The sequence below is a fragment of the Rhinoderma darwinii genome, chromosome 11 (genome assembly GCF_050947455.1).
Source record: "Rhinoderma darwinii isolate aRhiDar2 chromosome 11, aRhiDar2.hap1, whole genome shotgun sequence".
Taxonomy (NCBI): domain Eukaryota; kingdom Metazoa; phylum Chordata; class Amphibia; order Anura; family Rhinodermatidae; genus Rhinoderma; species Rhinoderma darwinii.
In genome coordinates this window covers 47,979,261-47,987,997 of record NC_134697.1, presented here as the reverse complement: position 1 = coordinate 47,987,997, position 8,737 = coordinate 47,979,261, and positions in this window count along the sequence as shown.

Sequence of the window (8,737 nt, the reverse complement as noted above, 5' to 3'; positions counted from 1 at the left end):
AAAAGATACACTGTGGTCACCATCAAAAACAAACAAAAAAACAAGCAATATCACAAAAGTACACCTCTGATACTTTTATATATATATATATATATATATATATATATATATATATATATATATATATATATATATATATATATATATATATATATATATATAAAAACAAATACCAAAAAAACAAAAAAAGGAACACAGTTTATATTTCAATGCACAGATTTTGTTCTTCCTGTTTTCTTTCTGCCATGTTGGTTGTGGTGATATATTTTGTTGTATGATGTTTTGTTTTGTCACAGCTTGCTGTATTTTAAGAGGTATTTACCTACATGTCCTTGCGATAGGCAGGCATACGGGTTTCCACTGACCTCTGTTTAAGGTGATTTAGAGTTGGTATTTTTGATAAAGTTAATACAATTTTATTTAGTTAAATATTTAAATTAATAAAGCTGTGACCAACCCCAGGGTCAACCCCACTTTCAAAGAAGTCATGTGTCAGTGTTTAATTATTAAGGGGTTATTTAATTTAGCTAGACTACCTGTAGGTTTTAAGTAATTCATATGCATACAGTCTATGATAGAAAGGTCTGCAAGGTATTGCACCACTGACCCATTCAAGTGAATAAGACAATGGTGCAATACCTTGCACAGCTGTTACAAATGTGACATTGTGTGCAGAGTAGGAAGAGAAGGAAACCATAAAAACAATACAGCTGCTGCGGCGCTCGTATGAGAACTGCTGCTTCTTGAAACAACTGATAGGTGGGGGCGCCAAGAATCGGACTTCCACCGATCTAATATTGATGGCCTATCCTTAGGATAGGCCATCAAATTTAAAAACCTGGATAACCCCTTTAAAAGTCTGCTGGTTACTCTTAGTGCCAGAGGTCTTGCGAAGTCCATGCCTCGACTGGTCAGAGCTGTTTTGGTTGCACGTTGGGGATCTGCACAATATTAGACAGGTGTTTTTAATGTTATGGCTGAACGGTGTACATATTTACTGCTGTGGAAAGCAATTGACCGTGGCCGTCACCTGATGTGTTGTCACTATGAACAATATGCCAGTGCACATGGTGGAAGAACAGGAGCAGCAGCGCACACAGGAGACGAGCGGCGCTGGTTCAGTGCAGAGTTGGTAATGTACATATATTGCAGTTTCTTTTTTAAAATTACGGAAAGCCCCTTTAATAAACTAGTAGAACTGCTGCACAAGCTGAGGCTGATATCCAGTGCTGGTTGCAATATAATGTTCTGAACAATATAAATACATCTTACATATTAGATGCCTGTCTTTGGAATTTCTTTAATCCATTACGTCTGTACTAGGAAAAAAACAAACCTTGCACACCTATTACCTGTTTCCACATGACTTTTCTGCCTCCATAATATGTAGAGTTGTGTAGGAGTAATGAGCACATCCACATAAACTCTCTTGTCATTACTGAATGACTCATCATGTAAAGAAATAAGGAAATCACTATAGACTTCCTCTTGAAGGCAAAAACATTTCTGAATCACAATTATAGGCGGCAGCATGCTGACTCAATCTCATTTTAAGGGACAGTCCCGCTGTTTAACCATAGGTCACAAGAAGGATGGGGATTTCAGCTCTGACTTTCCAAAGTATTCCCTTTGCCTTGTTGTTATAATGTATACTAATGTATGTATGTACTAATAGTACTATGTAGTTTATGCAATAAAGACTATGATTATCTGAAACCATAGGTTATACAGTAACATTCCTGTATTGCAGCATCCAATAATGTACAGATAGTCTGAATTAGGACCCTTATCGATCTCACGTTACGAAGATTCACACTTCTACACCTTTTATTAAAAAAAGGTTCAGATTTGAATAAAAAAGAAGGAGCAGGGGAACATTACCTTAGAAAATGTTGAGAAATGTTTCCCCTATCAGTCGTGCCAAAATCCAATCCTTCTTTTGATTAAAAAAAAAAAGACGTAAGGGAAAGTGGATCTCCTGAATGTGACGTGAACGAGGTCTAATACCGCACTTTCCTGCAGCACAGATTCGCAATATAAGGTGGAATTTCACAAAACCACTAACAGCAGCAGGTGTCGTCTTAACATTTTATTTTGGGCTTTCTTCCTAAAGGTTCTGTACCCTAACTTTTGCTCCACTCTCTTCAATCTACAGTATATCTACAGTGCAATTACATTAAGTCACAAAGACAATAACTTATGAATTTGGGCAATTAGGGCTATATGATACACTCTGACTTTACTAGTCAGTAAAGGAAGTTTGACTAAATTATGTTGGTGCATAGAGGGACAGTATACAGTACATACAATAGGCCTGTGTTGGTGCCTTGCAGGGTAGGTAACCCTTGGTCTAATTTGAATCCTGGGAACCCAATGCTGCCCCCTGAGCCACAATGGTGCGCCACGCTGCTCTATAGCATTAGCCAGTGGTCCCCATCTTCCTTGAACGATTTTCCTTGAACTTCTCTATCCATTCATACACACTGTGCAACAAAACACTTTCTCCATATTGTGCACAAAGTGCACCAGACACACCCTCAGCCCACAAAAAAACAAATCACTGCACGCTGCTCTTCTTTCGTGCAAATCACAAGTGGGGCAGCCATTGTTTCTCGGACCGCAGTCTCCAATAAACAGACGTAACACGTTCAAAAATGCAGAGCAGTGACTTGGGAGACAGCGACCTCGTACGGAAATCGCTGATAGGACAGTGCGGCCAACAGAAGTATTAATATAACCAGAGTGCGGATAATTTTTTACTCTCCCTCGTAGAATATTCTAGTGGCAGATTCCCTTCAGATGTTTTCTAACAGTAAAATCTCAGATATTAGCTTCCTTATTTTTATTATTATTATTTTTTTTTAATGAAGAGCAGTGTGTCTTGGAATGAAATGAACTGTATAAAGAACAATTTAAGGCCGGATTCACACGGGCCTATTCGGTCCGTCACCATATGTCGGCAGTATTTCCTGGACCGAACACAATTCAGGGAGCCGGGCTCCCAGCGTCATAGTTATCTCTGATGCTAGGAGTCACTGCCTCGCTGCGGGAATACTGTCCCTTACTGTAATCATGTTTTCAGTACGGGACAGATTTCCCGCAGCAAGGCAGGGACTCCTAGCGTCATAGATAACTGACGCTGGGAGCCCGGCTCCCTGTAGTGTGTTCGGTCCGGGAAATACTGCCGACATGCGGACTGTATATCAGTGCACATACAACAATAAAGGACCTATCCTTACTCAGACACTGTCTTAGTTGCTAAAAAGAAGCATTTCATTTAACTCAAGGTTTAAACTAAACACATGTTATTTTTACTTTCTTTTCTGTGATAAGTATGCTTTATCTATCTTAAAGCTGAAAGGCGGAATAAATATAGCCAGGCATTAGGACCTACAGTAAATAACACCAGAAAAAAAACAAAAGACAGTAACTGAACACTATGTTGTAATGTCTTGCAGATACTATATACAGCATATTACTAATGACCATACTAGAATAAAGCAAAGGATTGGAGCAGCACTGTGAACAAATGCCAGACTAGGCTGGTGCAAGGCTTCAAAAATAAAGGAGTGACCTCTCCTTATGTGTTGGATATCCAAAAAAGAGAACGTGGAACCACGTTTCACCTCCTCTATGAAGGAATTTTCAGTTTTCACTTGAAAGTTAGTTAAAGAGGCTCTGTCACCAGATTTTGCAACCCCTATCTGCTATTGCAGCAGATCGGCGCTGCAATGTAGATTACAGTAACGTTTTTCTTTTTAAAAAACGAGCATTTTTGGCCAAGTTATGACCATTTTTGTATTTATGCAAATGAGGCTTGCAAAAGTCCAACTGGGCGTGTTTAAAGTAAAAGTCCAACTGGGCGTGTATTGTGTTCGTTACATCGGGGCGTTTTTACTACTTTTACTAGCTGGGCGTTCTGACGAGAAGTATCATCCACTTCTCTTCAGAACGCCCAGCTTCTGGCAGTGCAGACACACATTAACCAATGACTGATGCACATAAGGGGTTCTATAGGCATTGGTATAGAACTTGGATCACTGGACCTTTTCCCTCATTGTATGCAAGTCACCTACTGTAGCACTTATAAAATGTTGGACATTTGATTCTTTGCAACGTACAGACACAATGAATAACTTTTTACTGTACATAACTGACTTGACTTTAGTTTTTATTTCGTAGATCAATAGTGTATGCAACAATAAAACATTAAATATATGTCTTGTGAAAGAAAATGACTTTTTCTCCACTTACAGATGCCTCTTTCTCCCTATACGAGCTGGTTGCAGGAGCATATTAGTGAGTGATCATATTACACAGGGCAGAGCTGCAGGGATAGGTCTCATGCACATGACCGTAGCCAGGGCCGCCATCAGGGGGGTATTAGGGGTACTAGTGTAGGGGGCCCGGCCAAACTTAATTGAAAGGGGGGCCCGGCAACTGCCTGCAATGGGGCCTGTTCTTTTCATCAAAACAATGTCGTGAGCTGCGGGCCCCCCTCTCGTCAAACACCGCCGTGAGCTGCGGGCCCCCCTCTCATCACTGCCGCGAAACAACGCTTGCGCGCGCGAACGACCGCAAGCTCGCGCACGCATTACCAGAAGCGCGCGCCCACGCGCGAACGACCGAGAGGGATGCGGTGCGCCCGCAACACAAGTCCGATCTACGGGGAAGGACAGCCACACAGGGACAGCGGCGCACAGTTTACTTACCTGCTGGCCCGCCTCCGACTCCACTTCCTCGTCCTCCTCGTCCTCCACCTCCGCCTGCTCCTCCGCCGCCTCCTCCTCCTTCTTCTCCAGAGCGTAGCTGCGTAAGGAGAGGGGGAGTAGTATAGTTGTTGCGCGGCGGCAGGAGTTCTACGATCCCCGCCATTTTCTGGAGCCTGGAGGTGAAGGACTGGACGTCTGGACCGAAGACATCGCCTGAAGAGGACTGGAGTGGGAGCAGCTCTTCTGACACGGTGAGTAAAGTGTCTCAAAGTGCTGTTTATGTATGGCCCTGTTCACACAGAGTATTTTGCAGGCCGAAAAAATCTGCCTCAAAATTCCTTAATGAATTTTGAGGCAGATTTTGACCTGCCCACACTATCTTGCCGCGTTTTTTTGCAGCGTTTTTTGCCCGCTGCGATTGAGGACAGCAGACAAAAAACGCAGCGAAAAATGTATTTTCTGCCTCCCATTGATTTCGATGGGAGGTCAGAGGCGGAACCGCGGCAAGAAAGGACGTGCTGCTTTTTCTTTTTTCCGCGACTGGCTCCCATTGATTTCAGATTAAATCAATGGGAGGCGATTTTGGAAGTTGTTTGGTGCTGATTCTGACGCAGTGTCCGAGTCAATATCAAGGCCCAAAAACTCTGTGAACTGGGCCTTAGGCCTCATGCACACGACCGTGTTTTTGCGTCCGCAATTCAACCGCAAATCCACGGCTTAATTGCTGACCCATTCATTTCTATGTGGCCATACCCACTATCCGTGTTTTCACGGCTCTCCGCATGTCCGCACATCCGTGCCGCAGAAACTCCGGACATGTCTTATTATGGGCCTCAAATGCGGTGCGGACATGCCAATAGAAGTCAATGGGCCCGTGGAAATTGCGGATACACCGCCGTGTGTCATCCGCAGTTTGCGGATTTGCGGATCATGTGACCTTCTAAAGGGGGTTTGACCAAGCTTTTGGCATCCTGTTTAAAAGTCCTTTTTTTTTTTTTTTTTTTTCATCCGCATTTTTGCGGATTACATACGGATGAACTGCGGATTACATACGGATGAACTGCGGATGACATTCCACGGAACACGGTCCTGGAATTTGCGGACCAGAAAAACACCACGGTCGTGTGCATGAGGCCTTATTGTTAGGGCTTATTCAGACGAACGTGTAATACGTCAGTGCAACGTGCGTGATTTTCACGTGCCTCGCACGGACCTATGTTACTCTATGGGGCCGTGCAGACTGTCAGTGATGTTCACGCAGCGTGTGTCCGCTGCGTAAAACTCACGACATGTCCGATATTTGTGCATTGTTCGCGCATCACGCACCCATTGAAGTCAATGGGTGCGTGAAAATCACGGCCAGCACTTCTGCAGCCGTATAAACTATGAATGAAAACAGAAAAGCACCACGTGCTACAAACAGAGTGTCATAATGATGGCGGCTGCGTGAAAATCACGCAGCTACGCATCATACGCTGCTGCCACACGGAGCTGTTATGGACCTTTTGCATGCGCAAAACGCCACGTTTTTGCACACGCAAAAAGCACACGCTTGTGTAAATCCGGCCTTAGGGTAGGAACACACTAGGTGTAAAACACTGCAGATTTTATGCAACACATTTTATTGTGGAAAATCCGCAGCGTATTACAGTCGCAGCCGAGTGGATGAGGTTTGAACAAATCTCATCCGCACGCTGCAAAAATAATGGACCTGCAGTGTGGCTTTTTAAGCCGCAGCATGTAAATTTATTCTGTGGAATCGCTGCTCCTCTGTTGCGGAAATGCTGCGGTTCTGCCGCAAAAATCACACATGAGAAAAAAAAAAGGTACTTTTTTACATTTATAAAAAAGTTTAGACTTACCCCGGCCGTAGTCCTGGTGACGCGATCCTCTATTCTTAGCGCAGCCCGGCCTCCTGTCATGACGTTTCATCCCATGTGACTGCTGCAGCGGTCACATGGTCTACAGCGTCATCCCAGGAGGCGGGGCTACGTTCAGAAGAGAGAGATGCGTCACCTAAACTACGGCCGGGGTAAGTCTAAACTTTTTTTTCCCTACAGGATTCCCGCAGCGGATATGCCTCACGAAACCTGCGCCACTATTTGGTGCGGTTTTGGTGGCAGAATTCCCTGCGGCTACCGGGGCAGATAAGCGGTGTAGTTTTACTCAGCATATCCGCCTAGTGTGTCCCTTATGATGTCGCTCCTGGAGTTGCTGCCTGTCTCTAAATAGGCAATTGGTCCAGTAGAATTTGGAATTATTTTTTTTTGTGAACCAGCTTAAAAAAATACAAAACTTTTGTGTTAGGGCCTGTTCACATCACCGTTCGCTTCCGTTCTGGGGTTCCGTCTGAGGTTTCTGTCGGTGAACCCCGCAACGGAAAGTGAAAGTGACAGCACAGCTTCCGTTTCAGTCACCATTGATCTCAATGGTGACGGAAACATCGCTAATGGTTTCCGTTCGTCACCGTTCCGGCAGGTTTTCGGACGGAATCAATAGCGTAGTCGACTGCGCTAATGCTGACGGAAACGGAAGCTGTGCTGTCACTTTCACTTTCCGTTGCGGGGTTCACCCGACGGAAACCTCAGACGGAACCCCGGAACGGAAGCGAACGGTGATGTGAACAGGCCCTAACACAAAAGTTTTGTATTCTTTTAAGCTGGTTCACAAAAAAAAATAATTCCAAATTCTACTGGACCAATTGCCTATTTAGAGACAGGCAGCAGCTCCAGGAGTGACATCATAAGGGTAGGAACACACTAGGCGGATATGCTGAGTAAAACTACACAGCTTATCCGCCCCGGTAGCCGCAGGGAATTCTGCCAGCAAAACCGCACCAAATAGTGGCGCAGGTTTCGTGAGGCGTGTCCGCTGCGGGAATCCTGCAGGGAAAAAAAAGTTTAGACTTACCCCGGCCGTAATTTAGGTGACGCATCTCTCTCTTCTGAACGTAGCCCCGCCTCCTGGTGCAGCAGTCACATGGGATGAAACGTCATGACAGGAGGCCGGGCTGTGCTAAGAATAGAGGATCGTGTCACCAGGACTACGGCCGGGGCAAGTCTAAACTTTTTTATAAATTTAAAAAAGTGCCTTTTTTTTTTTCTCATGTGTGATTTTTGCGGCAGAACCGCAGCATTTCCGCAACAGAGGAGCAGCGATTCCACTGAATAAATTGACACGCTGCGGCTTAAAAAGCCAAAAGCCACACTGCAGGTCCATTTTTTTTGCAGCGTGCGGATGAGATTTGATTAAACCTCATCCACTCGGCTGCGACTGTGATACGCTGCGGATTTTCCACAATAAAATGTGTTGCATAAAATCCACAGCGTTCATGCCTAGTGTTTTCCTACCCTAAGGCCGGATTTACACAAGCGTGTGCTTTTTGCGTGCGCAAAAACGTGGCGTTTTGCGCATGCAAAAGGTCCATAACAGCTCCGTGTGTCAGCAGCGTATGATGCGCGGCTGCGTGATTTTCGCGCAGCCGCCATCATTATGACACTCTGTTTGTATGTTTGTAGCACGTGGTGCTTTTCTGTTTTCATTCATAGTTTATACGGCTGCGGAAGTGCTGGGCGTGATTTTCACGCACCCATTGACTTCAATGGGTGCGTGATGCGCGAACAATGCACAAATATAGGACATGTCATGAGTTTTACGCAGCGGACACACGGACACACGCTGCGTGAAAATCACTGACAGTGTGCACGGCCCCATAGAGTAACATAGGTCCGTGCGAGGCGCGTGAAAATCACGCACGTTGCACGGATGTATTACACGTTCGTCTGAATAAGCCCTAACAATAAGGCCCAGTTCACAGAGTTTTTGGGCCTTGATATTGACTCGGACACTGCGTCAGAATCAGCACCAAAGAACTTCCAAAACCGCCTCCCATTGATTTAATCTGAAATCAATGGGAGCCAGTCGCGGAAAAAAGAAAAAGCAGCACATCCTTTCTTGCCGCGGTTCCGCCTCTGACCTCCCATCAAAATCAATGGGAGGCAGAAAATGCATTTTTCCCTGCGTTT